Raw genomic sequence first — 15,485 nt, 5'->3', positions numbered from 1 at the left:
AGAGATGAGCTCCCTGAAGTAAGTCGATTGGAATCCCTCAAAACTAGAGAGAAGCAACCCCATTAATATTAGTGAGGAACCCCCAACGCCAAAAGTAGAGACGATCTTCCCTGTGGAGCCACCCACACCCCAAGCAGAGAGGACACAGCCCCACAACTCGAGAGGAGCCCTCCACCAAAACTTGAGAGGAGCCCGCTGGATATCACACATAGAGAGGATCCCTTCTACTGCTAATAGAGATGAACCTCACACCACAACTATAGGGAATCTTGTACATCACAACTAGAGAAAATTGATCCCACCACAAGTACAGAGTTGACCCCTAACACAACTAGAGAAAAAAATCCATGCCAGAACTAGCGAGTAGCCACCCACACATTGCCACAAGACAGGAGCCATCCTGCACATCCCTGTTAGAGATGAGTCGGCCCTAGACAACTCTAGAGGAAGCCGTACTGCAATTCAATAGGCACACTGTATTCCCCACCATGGCTCTAGTGTAACCCTGGGTCTGGCACTGAAACTTGAGAGGAAACTTGAGTTCCTGCCACAACTCGAGAGGGTCTCTGAGTCCCCTAGATCAACTCAAGAGGAGCATCCCATGGCAACTCCAGAGGAACTCCAAGTTCCACGCTGTACTCGAGAGAAACACTGAATTCCCATTGCAATTCGAGAGGAGACCTGGTTCCACTGCTGCAACTCGAGAGGAAACTTGAGTTCCCTGTTGCAACTCGAGATGAGCCCCAAGCCCCATGATGTAACTCAAGAGGATTTCCGATACCACCAATGCAACTAAAGAGGAACCATGAGAATCTGCCTCAATTGAAGACAAACCCTTTTCCACATCATGAGGAGAGCACCCGGCAACAAAGAAAGAGGCACTCCCCTGGCACAACTGGAGAGAATCCCATCATCACATCTAGAGAGGAGCCCCCAGGACATTGCACCTAAAAAGGAGTCACTCTACCACAAATAGAAATGAGTCCACTGAAGTAACTCAAGAGGAGCCCAGAATGCCCTGGCGCAACTTGAAAGACCCTCAGCCCCCAGCTGCAACTCGAAAGGAGGCAGCACCAGAACTCGAGAGGAGCCCCGAGGCCTCTCAAGAGGAGCTATCACAGCAAATCGAGATAAGATCTCAACACAATTAGATAGGAGCACCACGCCACCACAAGAGAGGAGCCCAGGCACACATCTCTACAAGAGAGGAGACACCCACGGCACAATTAGAGAAGTACAGCTTGCCACAACTAGAGAGGAGACCACACACCACATCTGGAGAAGACCGCACATTGCAACTATTGAGGAAAATCCCTGACCAATGCAACTAGAGAGCAGACCCCCACCACAACTAGAGAATTGACCCACACTGCAACTAGAGAGGAGCCTTCTCAATTAAACTCGATTAGAAAACCCACCACAACAAGAGAGAAGCCCCTTGCACACTGTAACTACAGTAACAACTAAAACAACTCGAAGGAGATACCACATCACAACTAGAGAGAAACCCAGGTACAGTGCAAGTAGAGAGAGCCCCTGGCCTCAAATAGTGTGTTGACAATGAGCCACAGTGAGAGACGAGCCTGCACACCGCATCTGGAAAAAGTCCCCTGCATACCGCAATGGCAGAGGAACACCAACGCCCAACACAACTAGAGAGGAACCACCGAGTCCATTGCTGCAACACAACAGGAGCCACTGGCCACAAGGACAGAGGAGACCCCACCAAAACTGGAGAAGCATCCCCCATCACCAATAGACAGGAGACCACCAAAACATCAAATATAGTGAGGAAACATTCAGCTGCAAACAGAGAAGACCTCCCTGAAGTAACGCGAGAGGAGGGCCCTCACAAGTAGACGAGATCAACCACGCTAAAATTTGTGAGGAACACCTACTGCCAAAGAAGAGCAGAGGCCTCTGCAGAGGCCCCCATCACAACCTAAGAGAAGGGACGACTGCAACTTGAGAAGAGCTCCGAGTCCACTGCCACAACTCAACAGGAGGTCTCCTCCACTACTCGAGAGAAGCCAGAGGGCACAATGAGAGAGTATGCACCCCAGATATCACACCTAGAGAGGATTCACTCTGAGACAAATATAGAAGAGCCCCCAACACAACAAGAAAGGAGGCTCTTGCAGATTGCAATGAGAGAGGACCCCCCTCAGATACTGCAACTAAAGTGTCCCTCACCATAACTAGAAAGGAGGCTGCATATCACAACTAGAGATTAGCCCACCAGCACACAACTAGAAAAGAGCATCCACACCATGACTAGAGATAATCTCCCACCACAACTAGAGAGAAACCACCACTGATGCTTGATATGTGCTCACTAGCACACTGCAACTAGAAAGAAACACCCGTGTCACAGATGGAGAGGAGTCCCTAACCACAACTAGATAGGAATCCCCCATCGAAACTCGAGAGGAGCCCCCTGCTTCATCTCGACAGGATCTACTGCCTCCTTTTAGAGGAGCCCTGAGCCCCCACACCAAATTGATATATTCTGCCTGAGAAAAACACAGAGGAGCACACTACTGCAATTACATAGTTTTGCCTACCACAACTCGAGAGTCCTTGAATATCCCAAGTATCTTGGAGTACCCTGCCACAACAAGAAACTAGTACCTTACCATAACTAGAGTGGAGCATGCACATCAAAATTAGAGAGAAGCCCCTGACAACTGACAGGAGTTCCGGGAAATCGTCTCTTAGACGAGCCCACCAGCACAACATTAGGCAAGCCTCCGGACATAGCTCCAGAGGAGCCTACATTCCTCATGTGGAGAAGAGTCCCATACACCGCAACTATTGAGGAAAAGCCCCTCCCTACGTGACTAGAGAGGAGCTCACTCACCAGAACTAGAGATATAACACCCATCACACCTAGAGAAGGTAAACTCCACCAAAATTTCTGAGGAACTCTTAGCACCAAAGGTAGAGAGAACCTCCACAGTGAAGCCACCCTTTCCCCAACCAGAGAGGACACAGAGACATAAATCCAGAGGAGTCCTCCGCCACAACTCGAGAGGAGCCCACCGGACATCACACATAGAGAGGGGCCCATCTGCTGCTAATACAGATGAACGTCACACCACAACAAGAGAGGAGTTTGCACACCACAACTAGAGAGAATCAAACACACTATGACTACAGAGTTGATCCCGACCATTTCTAGAGTAAAGACCCATGCCAAAACTTGTGAGAATGCACCCACACATTGCAACAAGACAGAAACCGTCCTGTACATCCCTGCAAGAGAACAGATGCCCCAAGACAAGTCAACAGGAGGCCCCATGGCAACTCAAGATGCACCCTGAACACTCTCCCCAGCTCGAGAGGAACCCTGAGTTTCCCGCCATGGCTCGAGTGGAACCCCGTGTCCCATGCTACAACTTGAGAGGAACCCTGAGATCTCGCCACAACCCTAGAGGAGCTCTGAGTCATCTGCTGCAACTTTGCAGGAACCCTGAGTCTCCCACCACTACTCGAGAGGAATTCTACATTCCCACTCAAAACTTGAGTGGAGCCCCAAAACACTATTTTAACTCAAGAGGAACCCCGAGTTTCCCACCACAACTAGCGAGGAAACCTGAGTTCCAAGCCACAATTTGAGAGGGGGCCTGACTTCCCTGCTGCAACTCAAGAGGAACACCGAGTTCCGAATCACAACTGGAGACGAGTCCCAAGCCCCCTGATGCAACTTGAGAGGATTCCCAATGTCCCCAACGAAACTCAAGAGAACTGTAAGAATCCGCACTAATTCAAGAGGAGCCATATTCTGCATCATAAGGGGAGCCCCCAGCAACAAATCAGTGACACTCCCCAGCCAGAGGTGGAGAGGATCGCCTCACCACAACTAGAGAGGAGGCCCCAGGATATCTCACCTAAATAGGTGCCACAGATAGAGATGAGCACACTGAAATAACTCGAGAGGAATCTCTCAAAATTATGGAGGAGGAATCCCGCAAAAAACTAGTGAGGAGGACCCAGTACCAAAACTAGAGGGGACTCCCCACCCATGGAGACAATCCATCACAACTCTAGAGGAGACAAAATGAAACTCAACAGGAGCTTTGAGTCCCCTGCCTCAACTCAAGTGGAGCCTTCCACGGCAACTCAAGAGGAACACTCTATTCCAGGCTGTAATTGAGAGGAACACCAAGTACCCACTGCAAATCGAGAGAAGCCCTGAGTCCATTGCTGCAAATAGAGAGGTGGCACCAAAAGAACTCGAGAGGAGTTCTGAGTCCCTGCCTCAACTCAAGAGGAGCTATCATGGCAAATCCAGGTAAGACCTCAGCACAACTAGAGAGGAACACCACGCCACCACAAGAGAGGAACCCAGGCACACATCACTACAAGAGAGGATCACCCTCAATTAGAGACGTGCAGTTTGCCACAATTAGACAGGAGCCCACACACCACATCTGGAGAAGAGCCCCACCACACATTGCAACCTCTGTCCAATGTATTTAGAGAAGAGACCTCCACCAAGAGTAGAGACTTGACCACTCATTACAAATAGAGAGTTACCCAACTGTGACAAGAGAGGAGCCTTCTGGATAAAACTGTATTGGAAACCCCAGCACAACTAGAGAGCAGCCTCTTGCCAATAGCAACTAGAATAACAAGTGTAACAACTCAAAGGAGCCACCACACCTCAAATAGTTAGAAACCTCTAGTACAGTGCAACTAGAGAGAGCCCCTGGCCACAACTAGTGTGTTGACTAGGTGCCACAATGAGAGAGGAGCCTGCATACCACATCTGGACAAGAGGCCCCGCATCCCACAATGACTGAGGAGCAACACTGCCTAACACAACTATAGAGGAACCACCGAGTCCTGTGCTGCAACATGAGTGGAGCCACTGGCCACAATGACAGAGGAGCTACCCACCAAAACTGGAGAGGTTTCCTCAGCCACAAGTAGAGAGGAATCCACCACAACATCACACATAGAGAAGAATCCCTCTGCTGCATGTGAAGATGAGCCCACTGAAGTAACTCAAGAGTAGGCCCTCACAAGTAGAGAGGAGCAATCATGTTACAATTTTGAGGAACACGTAGTTCCCAAAGAAGAGAGAACCGCCCTGTAGAGCCCCCGATCACAACCTAAGAGGAGGCCCCAATGCAAATCGAGGAGCCACAAGTCCACTGCCACAACTCAAGAGGAGGACTCCACCGCTACTCGAGAGAAGCCACCAGCCACAATGGAAGAGAATACCCCAGACAGCATATCTAGAAAGAGTCACTCTGCAGCAAATATAGATGAGCACCCCCACTAAAAAAAAAAAGGAAGCCCCTGAACACTGCAATGAGAGAGGACTCACTGAAGATATTGCAACTAAAGAGCCCCTCACCATAACTAGAAAGGAGCCAGCATACCACAACTAGAGAGCAGCCCACCAGCACATCAGAACTAGAAAGGAGCAGCCACACTGCAGCTAGAGATATTCCCCACTGATACTCAAGAGGAGCTCACCAGCACACCGCAACTATAAAGAACCCCCCAAGCAACAGGTAGAGAGGAGTTGCCAACCACAACTAGAGAAGAGCTTGCCACCAAAACTCAAGAGAATCCACCTGCTTCATCTCGACAGGATCTGCTGCCTAATCTTAGAGGAGCCCTGAGGCCCCATAACAAATTGTTATGTGCCTGCTGAGACTATTAGAGAGGAGCCAACCACCACAAGTACAGAGATGCAACCACCACAACACGAGAGTCGCGTGAACACCACAACTAGCTTGGAGTGCCCTGCCACAACAAGAAACTTGAACCCTGACACAACTACAGAGGAGTCTGCCCATCAAAACTATAGAGAAGACCTGCACAACTAGACAGGAGACACTGGAATTCGCCTTTGAGAAGAGCCCGCTGTCACAACAGTACACAAGCCTCCTGCCACAACTTCAGAGGAGACTGCATTCCTCAGGTGGAGAAGAGCCTCACACATCCCATAACTGTTGTGGAAAATCCCCACCCAACGCAACTAGCCAGGTGCCCCTACAACCCAACTAGAGAGTTGACCACCTGTCACAATAGAGAGGGTCAACCCCACCAAAGTTAGTGAGGAACTCCTAGTGCTAAAAGTAGAGAAGACCCCCCTCACCGTGGAGTTCCCCACATGACAAACGTGAGAGGAGGCACACCCGCAACTCAAAAGGAGACCCGAGTACCCTGCAGAAACTCTAGAGGAGCCCTACAACGCAACTCAAGAAAAGCCACTGTGCTCAATGGGAGAGAAGCCCTCTGGACATCACATCCAGAGAGGCGCTCCCATGGAACAATGAGACAAGTGCAGCTCCCCCACATGTAGAGAGGAGCCTGCACACCCCATCTGGAGAAGAATCTCATGCATACTGCAATGATTGAGAAACACCACTGCCCAAGGCAACTAGAGAGAAACCACCGAGTCCTTTTCTGAAATATGAGAGGAGCCACTGGCCCCAATGCCAGAGGATCCCTCCACCAAAACTGGGGAAGTTTCCCTCACCACAAGTAGAGAGAAGTCCACCAAGACATCACACATAGATAGGAACACCTCTGCCGAAGATAGAGATGAATCTCCCGAAGTAACTTGAGAGGAGGCCCCCACAAATAGAGAGGAGCGACCACACAAAACTTTGTGAGGAAAACCTAGTGCCAAAAGAGGAAAGGACCATCCTGCACACCACCCATCGGAATGTAAGAGCAGTGACAACTGAAACTCGAGAGAAGCCACAAGTCCACTGTCACAACTCAAGAGAAGGACGCCACTGATATTTGAGGGAAGTCACAGACCACAATACGAGAGGATGTGCCCAGATATAGTACCTAAAGATGAGTCACTCTGAGGCAATTATAGATGAGCCCCCCAACCACAACAAGAATAAAGGCCCCTGCACATGGCAATGAGAGAGGACTCCCCTCAGATATTGCAACTAAAGAGACCCACACCATAAATAGAAAGGAGCCCACACACCACAACTAGAGAGTAGCCAACTAGTACATCACAACTACAAAGGAGCAGCCACATCACAGCTGGAAAAAATCCCCCACACAACTAGAGTGGAGCCTCCACTGATATTTTAGAGGAGCTCACCAGAATACCACAACTAGAAAGAAACCCCCAAGCTACAGGCAGAGAGCAATCCTCAACCACAATTAGAGAGGAGTCTGCCACTGAAACTTGAGAGGAGCCACCTGCTTCACCTCAACAGCATTCACTGCCTCCTTTTAGAGGATCCCGAACACCCACAGCAAATTGATATGCGCATCCTGAGACAAACAGAGAGGAGTCCACCACCGCAAGTACAAAGAGGCCCCCCACCACAACTCAAGAGCACAGTGAATACCACAGCTAGCTTGGAGTCCATTGCCACAATAAGAAAGTTGCACCCTGCCACCACTAGAGAGGAGCCCGAACATCACAACTAGAGAGAAGCCCCCACAATTAGACAGGAGCCCCTGGAAATTCACTTAGAGAGGAGCTTGCCAGCACAACAATACACAAGCCTTCTGCCACAACTCCAGAAGATCCTGCATTCCTCATGTGGAGAAGAGCCAAACACACACCATAACTATTGAGGAAAAGCCTCAGCATCAGAGAGCCACCCACTGAAACTTAAGAGGAGATCACCAGCACACCACAACTAGAAAGGCGGCCCACATCACAGCTAGAAAGGAGTCCCCCACCATAATTACAGATGAACCCTGCACAAAATCTCGAGAGGTTCCCCCTACAGCAACTCAAGAGATGCCTCTCACTACAGCTAGAGAGGAGCCACAGCCACAATTTGAAAATCCCATGCACCCTGCAACAAACTTAGAGCCCACTACCACAACTAGAAAAAGATCAACCTTCCACTACTAGAGAGAAACCTGCACACCTCAACTAGAGAGGAGCCCACCTGACATAGTTAAGAGTTGACATCTGACATCAACTAGAGAGGATCCCCATGCCACAGGTAGTGTAGCCACCTACACATTGCAACTAAACAGAAACCACCCTGCACATTGCTACTACAGAGGGCCACCCAACCTCCACTGGAGTGGAATCTCCACATCACCTCAAGAGGAACACCAAGGCCCCTGATGAAACTCCAGCGGAGTCCCCTACCAGAATTAGAGAGGAGCCCACATACTGCAAAAAGAGAGGAGCCCACCTAGACACCACGTGTGGAAAGGAGGACCCGAACCCTGCAACTAGAGAGGAGCAATTTTGCACACCACATCTTGAGAGGTGGCTCCACACCACTACTAGAGAGTAGCCCATCAAACCACAAATAGAGATGAGCCAGCAAACTTCACCTAGAGAAGAGACACGCAGCATAAAGCAATAAGACAGGAATTACAACTCCACAAATAGAGAGGACTCCCCCAGGCACAGCAAATCTAGGGAAGCGCACCCCAGCACATCACAACTAGAGAGAAGCCCAACTGCCAAAATAGAGAGTTAAATACACGCCACAACTATATAGGTGATCCTCAGGTGCAACTATTGAGGAGCACACTGCAGACACTAGAGAGGTACCTCCGAATACATCTAGAAATTAGAACCACTAACACAACTGGAGTGGACACCCCTGCCACAGATAGATAGAAGCCCGCCACACCCATCACAATTAGAGAAAAGTGCCTAGGCACATTGAAATTAGAGTGGAACTCCCACACGGATCATAATGAAAGAGGAGGCCAACACTGCAACTAGAGAGGCTACCCCTACTTCAGTTAGATATAAGCCCCCCTGAACATCGCCATTAGAGAGGAGCATACTCACACATCTCAATTAGACAGAAGACCCCTGCCACAAGTAGAGAGGAGCCCATCATGCTACGACGAAAGAGGACTCCCACTGCCACAACTTGAGAGTAGCCTCCTGCACATCACAACTAGAAAAAGTGTCCCTTCCCATCACACCAGAGAGGAGCCACCCCCATCACACTTTGAGAAGAGCACACTACCACAACTAGAGAGGAGCCCAACTACCACAACTAAAGAGGAGCCCCTGCCACAACTAGAGTGGAGTCTTCAAACAAAAACTAGAGAGGAGCTGACCCACCACAAATGAAGAGTGGAAACCCACTGCAACTAGAGTGGAGCCCCTTGCTCCAACTAGAGAGTAGCCTCCCACATATTCCTGCTAGACAGAAGCCAGCCTGCACATCACTACTACATAGGATCTCTCCCACTGCAGCTAGAGAGGAGGCTCCAGCACAACTCTAAAGGAACCCTGAATCACCCGCTGCAACGCAAATGGAACCCCGAGTTCCCCACTGCAATTCCACTGGATCCCTGTGCTGTAATAATGCAGGAGACTCTGGCAAAATGACATAGAAACCCCCCAGCCATTAGTGAATTGGATTCCCCTGGCACTATCAGAGTGGACACCCCAGAATATCACACCTAGAGAGAAGCCTCTCTGCCACACATACAGATGAGTTCCCTGAAGTAAGTTGAGTTGAGTCCCTCACAACTAGAGAGAAGCAGCCCCACTAATATTAGTGAGAAATCCCTAGTGCCAAAATTACAGAGCACCTGCTGCTGCTGCTGCTATGTCACTTCAGTCGTGTCCGACTCTGTGTGACCCCATAGACGGCAGCCCACCAGGCTCCGCCGTCCCTGGGAATCTCCAGGCAAGAATACTGGAGTGGATTGCCATTTTCTTCTCCAGTGCCTGAAAGGGAAAAGTGAAAGTGAAGTCGCTCAGTCATGTCCGACTCTTAGCGACCCCATGGACTGTAGCCTACCAGGCTCCTCCTTCCATGGGATTTTCCAGGCAAGAGTACTGGAGTGGGGTGCCATTGCCTTCTCCACAGAGGACCTACGCCCATGGAAATCACCACACCCTAACCAGAGAGGACACAGCCCCACAACTTGAGAGGAGCCCTCCACCATAACTCGAGAAGAGCCCACAAGGCCTCACACATAGAGAGTAGCCCCTCTACTGCTAATAGAGATGAACTTACAACACAACTAAAGAGGAGTTTTCACACCACAACTAGAGAGAATCAAACCCACTACAACTACAGAGTTTACTCTGAAAACAACTAGAGAAAAGACAAATGTCAAAACTAGTGACTAGCTACTCACATATTGTAATAAGACAGGAGCCAAACTGCACATCCCTGGTAAAGATGAGCCGCGCCAAGGCAATTCGAGAGGAAGCCACACCACAACTCGAAAGGAATCCTGCATACCCCTCAACTCGAGAGGAATCCCGAGATCCCCCCCATGGCTCAAGAGGAACCCTGAGTTCCATGCTGCAACTGGAGAGGAACACAGTGTTCTCGCCACTACTTGAGAGGAGCTCTGAGTCCCCTGCCTCAACACAAGAGGAGCCTTCCATGGCAACTAGAAAGGAAATCCGAGTTGTGCACTGTAACCGAGAGGAACACAGAATATCCAGTCCAACCCATGAGGAGCCCCGATTCCACTGGCGCAACTTGAGAGGAACCACCAGCTTACTACCACAACTCAAAAGGACCCCGAGCCCTCTGCTGCAACTCGAGAGGAGGCACCACCAGAACTCAAGAGGATCTCTGAGTCCCCTGCCTTAACTCAAGAGGAGCTCTCATGGCAAATTGAGATAAGACCACAGCACAACTAGAGAGGAGCATCACACCACCACAAGAGAGGAATCCAGGCACACATCATTACAAGACAGGAGCACCCACCACACAATTAGAGAAGTGCAGCTCATGACAACTAGAAAGGCTCTCACACATCACATCTGGAGAAGAGACCCACCTCACATTGCAACTATTTAGGATAGCCCTGTCCAATGCAACTAGAGAGGAGATTCCCACCACAACTAGAGACTTAACCAAGAGCCACAACTAGAGAGTTGATCCCCACTGCAACTAGAGAGGAGTCTTCTGGATAAAACTAAATTGGATATCCCACCTCAGCAAGAGAGTAGCACCTTGCCCACAGCAACTAGAGTAACGACTACAACAACCTGAAGGAGCAGCACACCACATCTAGAGAAAAACCCCTAGTACAGTGCAACTAGAGCCCCTTGCCACAGCTAGTGTGTTTACCACAAGCCACAATGAGAGAAGCCTACACACTGCCTATGTAGAGTCCCCTGCATACTGCAATGACTGAGAAGCACCACCGCTCAACGCAACTAGGGAGGTACCACTGAGTCCTTCCCTGAAACATAGCGATGCAACACTGGCCACAATGACAGAGGAGCCCTCCACCAAAACTGGAGAAGTTTCTCCCTCCACAAGTAGAGAGGAGTCCACCAAAGCCTCACAGATAGAGATAAGCCCCTGAAGTAACTCGAGAGGAGGTTTTCACAAGTAGAGAGGAGTAACAGCACTAAAATTTGTGAGGAACACCTAGTGTCAAAAGAAGAGCAACGCCACCTGCAGAGTCCCCCATCACAACCTAAGAGGAAGGACTACTGCAACTTGACAGGAGCCCTGAGTACACTGCCACAACTCAATAAAAGAACTCCGAGCTACTCGACAGAAGCCACTGGTCGCAACAAGAGAGGATGCCCACAGACATAATAAGTAGAGAGGAGTCACTCTTCAGCAAATATAGATGAGCCCCTCTACCACAACCAGAAAGGAGGCCCCTGCACATTACAATGAGAGGGGACTCCCCATAGGTATTGCAGCTAATGACCCCCTCACCATAACCAGAAAGGAGCCCATACACCACAACTAGACATTAGCCCATAAACACACCACAACTAGAAAGGAGAAGCCACACAACTGCTAGAGATAATCTCCTGCTACAACTACAGGAGGAGGAGCCCACCATCACACCACAACTAGAAACATCCATTCCACAGGTAGAGAGGAGCCCCCAACCACAACTAGAGAGGTGCTTGCACACCACAACTAGAGAATTGAAACCACCACAGCTACAGAATTGAATCTGACCCAAACTAGAGAAAAGACCCATGCCAAAACTACTCAGTAGCCATCCGCACATTGCAGCAAGACAGGAGCCCCCCTGAACATCCCTGCTAGAGACAAGTCACACCAATACAACTCGACAACTCGAGAGGAGGCCCCATTGCAACTTGAGAGGAACCCTGAATACACCCCAAATGGAGAGGAACCCTGAATTCCCTGCCACAGCTCGAGTGGAACACTGATTCTCACGCTGCAACTCAAGAGGAATCCTGAGACCCCACTGCAACTCGAGAGGAGCCCTGAGCCCCCTGCTGCAACTCGAGTGGAGCCGCAGGTCCCCTGTTGCAACTTGATAGGAAGCCCGAGTTTTCTGCTGCAACTAGAGAGGAACCCTGAGTTTTCAGCCACAGTTCCAGTGGACCATAATCCCCTGTTGCAACTTGAGAGGAACTCTGAGTTCTCTACCTCAACTCGAGAGCAGGACTGACTCTCTTCCTGTAACTCGAGAGGAACCTTGAGTTTTCCATCGCAATTTGAGACTAAATCCTAGCCCTCTGATGCAACTCGAGAGGATTCCCAAGACCCCGACCACAACTCAAGAGGAACCGAGAGAATCCACCTCAATTCAAGAGGAGCCCTATTCCACATCACGAGGGGAGCCCTCAGCAACAAAGTCAGAGGCATTCCCACACCAGAGCTGGAGAGGATGCCCTCACCACAACTAGAGCCAGCCCCCAGGACATCACACCTTATAGGGGTCACTGTGTTGCAAATAGAGATGAGCCCATGAAGTAACTTGAGAGAAGCCACTCAAAATTAGAGAGTAGCAGTTCCATGAAAAACTAGTGAGGAGACTCCAGTGTCAAAACTAGAGAGGATTCCCCACTCCAGGGAGACAACACACCACAACTCAAGAGGAAGCATCACCGCAACACGAGAGAAGCTCTGAGTCCCCTGCCTCAAATCAAGAGGAATCTTTCATCACAATTTGAGAGGAAATCTGAGTTGTGCACTGTAATCCAGAGGAAAACTAAGTACCTGCCACAACTCGACAGGAGTCTTGGGTCCACCGCTGCAACTTGAGGGGAACCTCTAGTTCCCTGATGCAACTCGAAAGGACCCCAAGCCCCTTGGTTCAACTTGAGAGGAGGCATCACCAGAACTCGAGAGGAGCTCTGAATCCACTGCCTCAACTCAAGAGGAGCTCCCATGGCAAATTGAGATAACACCTCAGCATGACTAGAGAGGAGCACCATGCCACCACAAGAGGAACTCAGGCACACATCACTACAAGAAAGGAGCACCCACGGCACAATTAGCAAAGTGCAGCTTGCCACAACTAGAGAGGCGCCCACATATCAAATTTGGAGAAGAGCCCTACCACACATTGTAACTGTTGAGGAAAATCCCTGCCCAGTGCAACTAGAGAGGGGAACCCCACCACAGCTAGAGACTAGACCACCCACCACAAATAGAGGGTTGACCTCCACTGCAACTAGAGAGGAGCCTTCTGGATAAAACTAGATTGGATATCCCACCTCAACTAGAGAGTAGCACCTTGCTCACAGCAACTAGAGTAACGACTGCAACAACTTGAAAGAGCCACCACACAACTAGAAAGAAACCCCTAGTATAGTGCAACTAGAGAGAGTCCCTGGCCACAGCTAGCTTGTTGACTACATGCCAAAATGAGAGAGGAGTCTGCACACTGCATATGTATAGAGTCCCCTGCATACTGCAATGATTGAGAAACACCACTGCCAAGGCAACTAGAGAGGTACCACAAAGTTCTTTGCTGCAACACGAGAGGAGTCACTGGCCACAATGACAGAGGAGACCTCCACCAAAACTGGACAGATTTCCCCCACCATAAGTAGAGAGGAGTTCACCAAGACATAACATGTAGAGAAGAGCTACTCTACTGCAAATAGAGAGGACCACCCTGAAGTAAATTGAGAGGAGGTCCTCACAAGTAGAGAGGAGTAACCATGCTAAAATTTGTAAGGAACACCTAGTGTCAAAAGAAGAGCAGAACCACCTGCAGAGCCCCCCATCACAACCTAAGAGGAGGGACTACTGCAACTCGAAAGGAGCCCTGAGTACACTGCCACAAATCAAGAAAAGAACTCCACCGCCACTCGAGAAAAGCCACTGGACAAAAGGCGAGATGATGTCCCCACACATTATACCTAGAGTGGAGTCACACTGTGGCAAATATTGATGAGCTACCCCACCACAAGAAAGGAAGCCTTTGCACATTGCAATGAGAGAGGACTCCCGTTAGATATTGCAACTAAAGAGACCCTCATCATAACTAGAAAGGAGCCTTCACATCGCACCTAGAGAGTAGCCCACCAGCACACCACAAATAGAAGGGAGAAGCCACACCGCAGCTAGGCACTATCACCCACAACTAGAGAAGAGCCCCCACTGATACTCGAGAGGAGTTCACCAGCACACCACAAATAGAAAGAAATACCCATCCCACAGATAGAGAGGAGTCCCCAACCACAATTAGAGAGGAGCCCCCAAACGAACTCCAGAAGAGACTTCTGCTTCATCTCGACAGGATCTTTTGCCTCCTTTTAGAGCAGCCCAGAATTCCCACAGCAAAATGATATCTGTCTCCTGAGACAAATAAGGAGGAGCCCATGACTGCAAATACAGAGATACCCCCACCACAACTAGAGAGACCGATGAACAACGCAATTATCTTGGAGTCCTTTGCCACAATAAGAAAGTTGTATCCTGCCACCACTAGAGAGGAGCACGCACAACACAACTAGATAGAAGTCCCTCACAACTAAACAGGAAAACCTGGAATTAGACTTAGAGTGGAGCCTGCCTTAAAAACAATAGACAAGCCTCCTGCTGAAACTGCAGAAGAGCCTGCATTCCTCATGTGGAGAAGACCCCCAGACAAACCACAACTATTGAGGAAAAGCCCCGCCCAATGCAACCGGAGAGGAGTTCCTCACCACAACTAGAGAGTTGACCACCCGTCACAACTAGAGGGAGTCAACCACACCAAAATGAGTGAGGAACCATAGCGCAAAAAGTAGAGAAGACCCCTTGCTATGTAGCTCCCCACATGACAAATGCTAGAGGAGGCACAACCACATCTCAAGAGGAGTTCCAAGTACCCTGTGAAAACTCTAGAGGAGATCTTCGACCTAACTCAAGAGAAGCCCCCGTCCACAATGGGAGAGGAGCCCTCTGGACATCACATCTAGAGAGGAGCCCATTCACTGCAAAGAGAGACAAGCCTCACATCACAACTAGAGAGGAGACCCCCTGCACATTGCAATGAGAGAGGAATCCCCACAGAAATCACAACTAAAGAAGAGCACCTCACTACAGCTAGAGAGGACCCTGTGCACTGCAGCTAGAAAGAGTCCCCCATATTACAGCTATAGATGAGTCCACCATCACACTTAGAGAGGAGCTGCCCACTGAAACTTAAGTGGAGCTCACCAGCACAACACAACTAGAAAGGAGGCACCATGCCACAGATAGAAAGGAGTCCCCCATCACAATTACAGATGATCGTGTGTTAGCTGCTCAGTCGTCTCTGACTCTTTGTGACCCCATGGACTGTGTAGCTAGCCAGGCTCTTCTGTCCAT

Source organism: Giraffa tippelskirchi, chromosome 9, assembly GCF_054371585.1.
Source record: "Giraffa tippelskirchi isolate mGirTip1 chromosome 9, T2T-mGirTip1v1.2.pri, whole genome shotgun sequence".
NCBI classification, from domain to species: domain Eukaryota; kingdom Metazoa; phylum Chordata; class Mammalia; order Artiodactyla; family Giraffidae; genus Giraffa; species Giraffa tippelskirchi.
The sequence above is the reverse complement of the archived record's forward strand: the minus strand, read 5'-3'. Positions refer to the sequence as shown.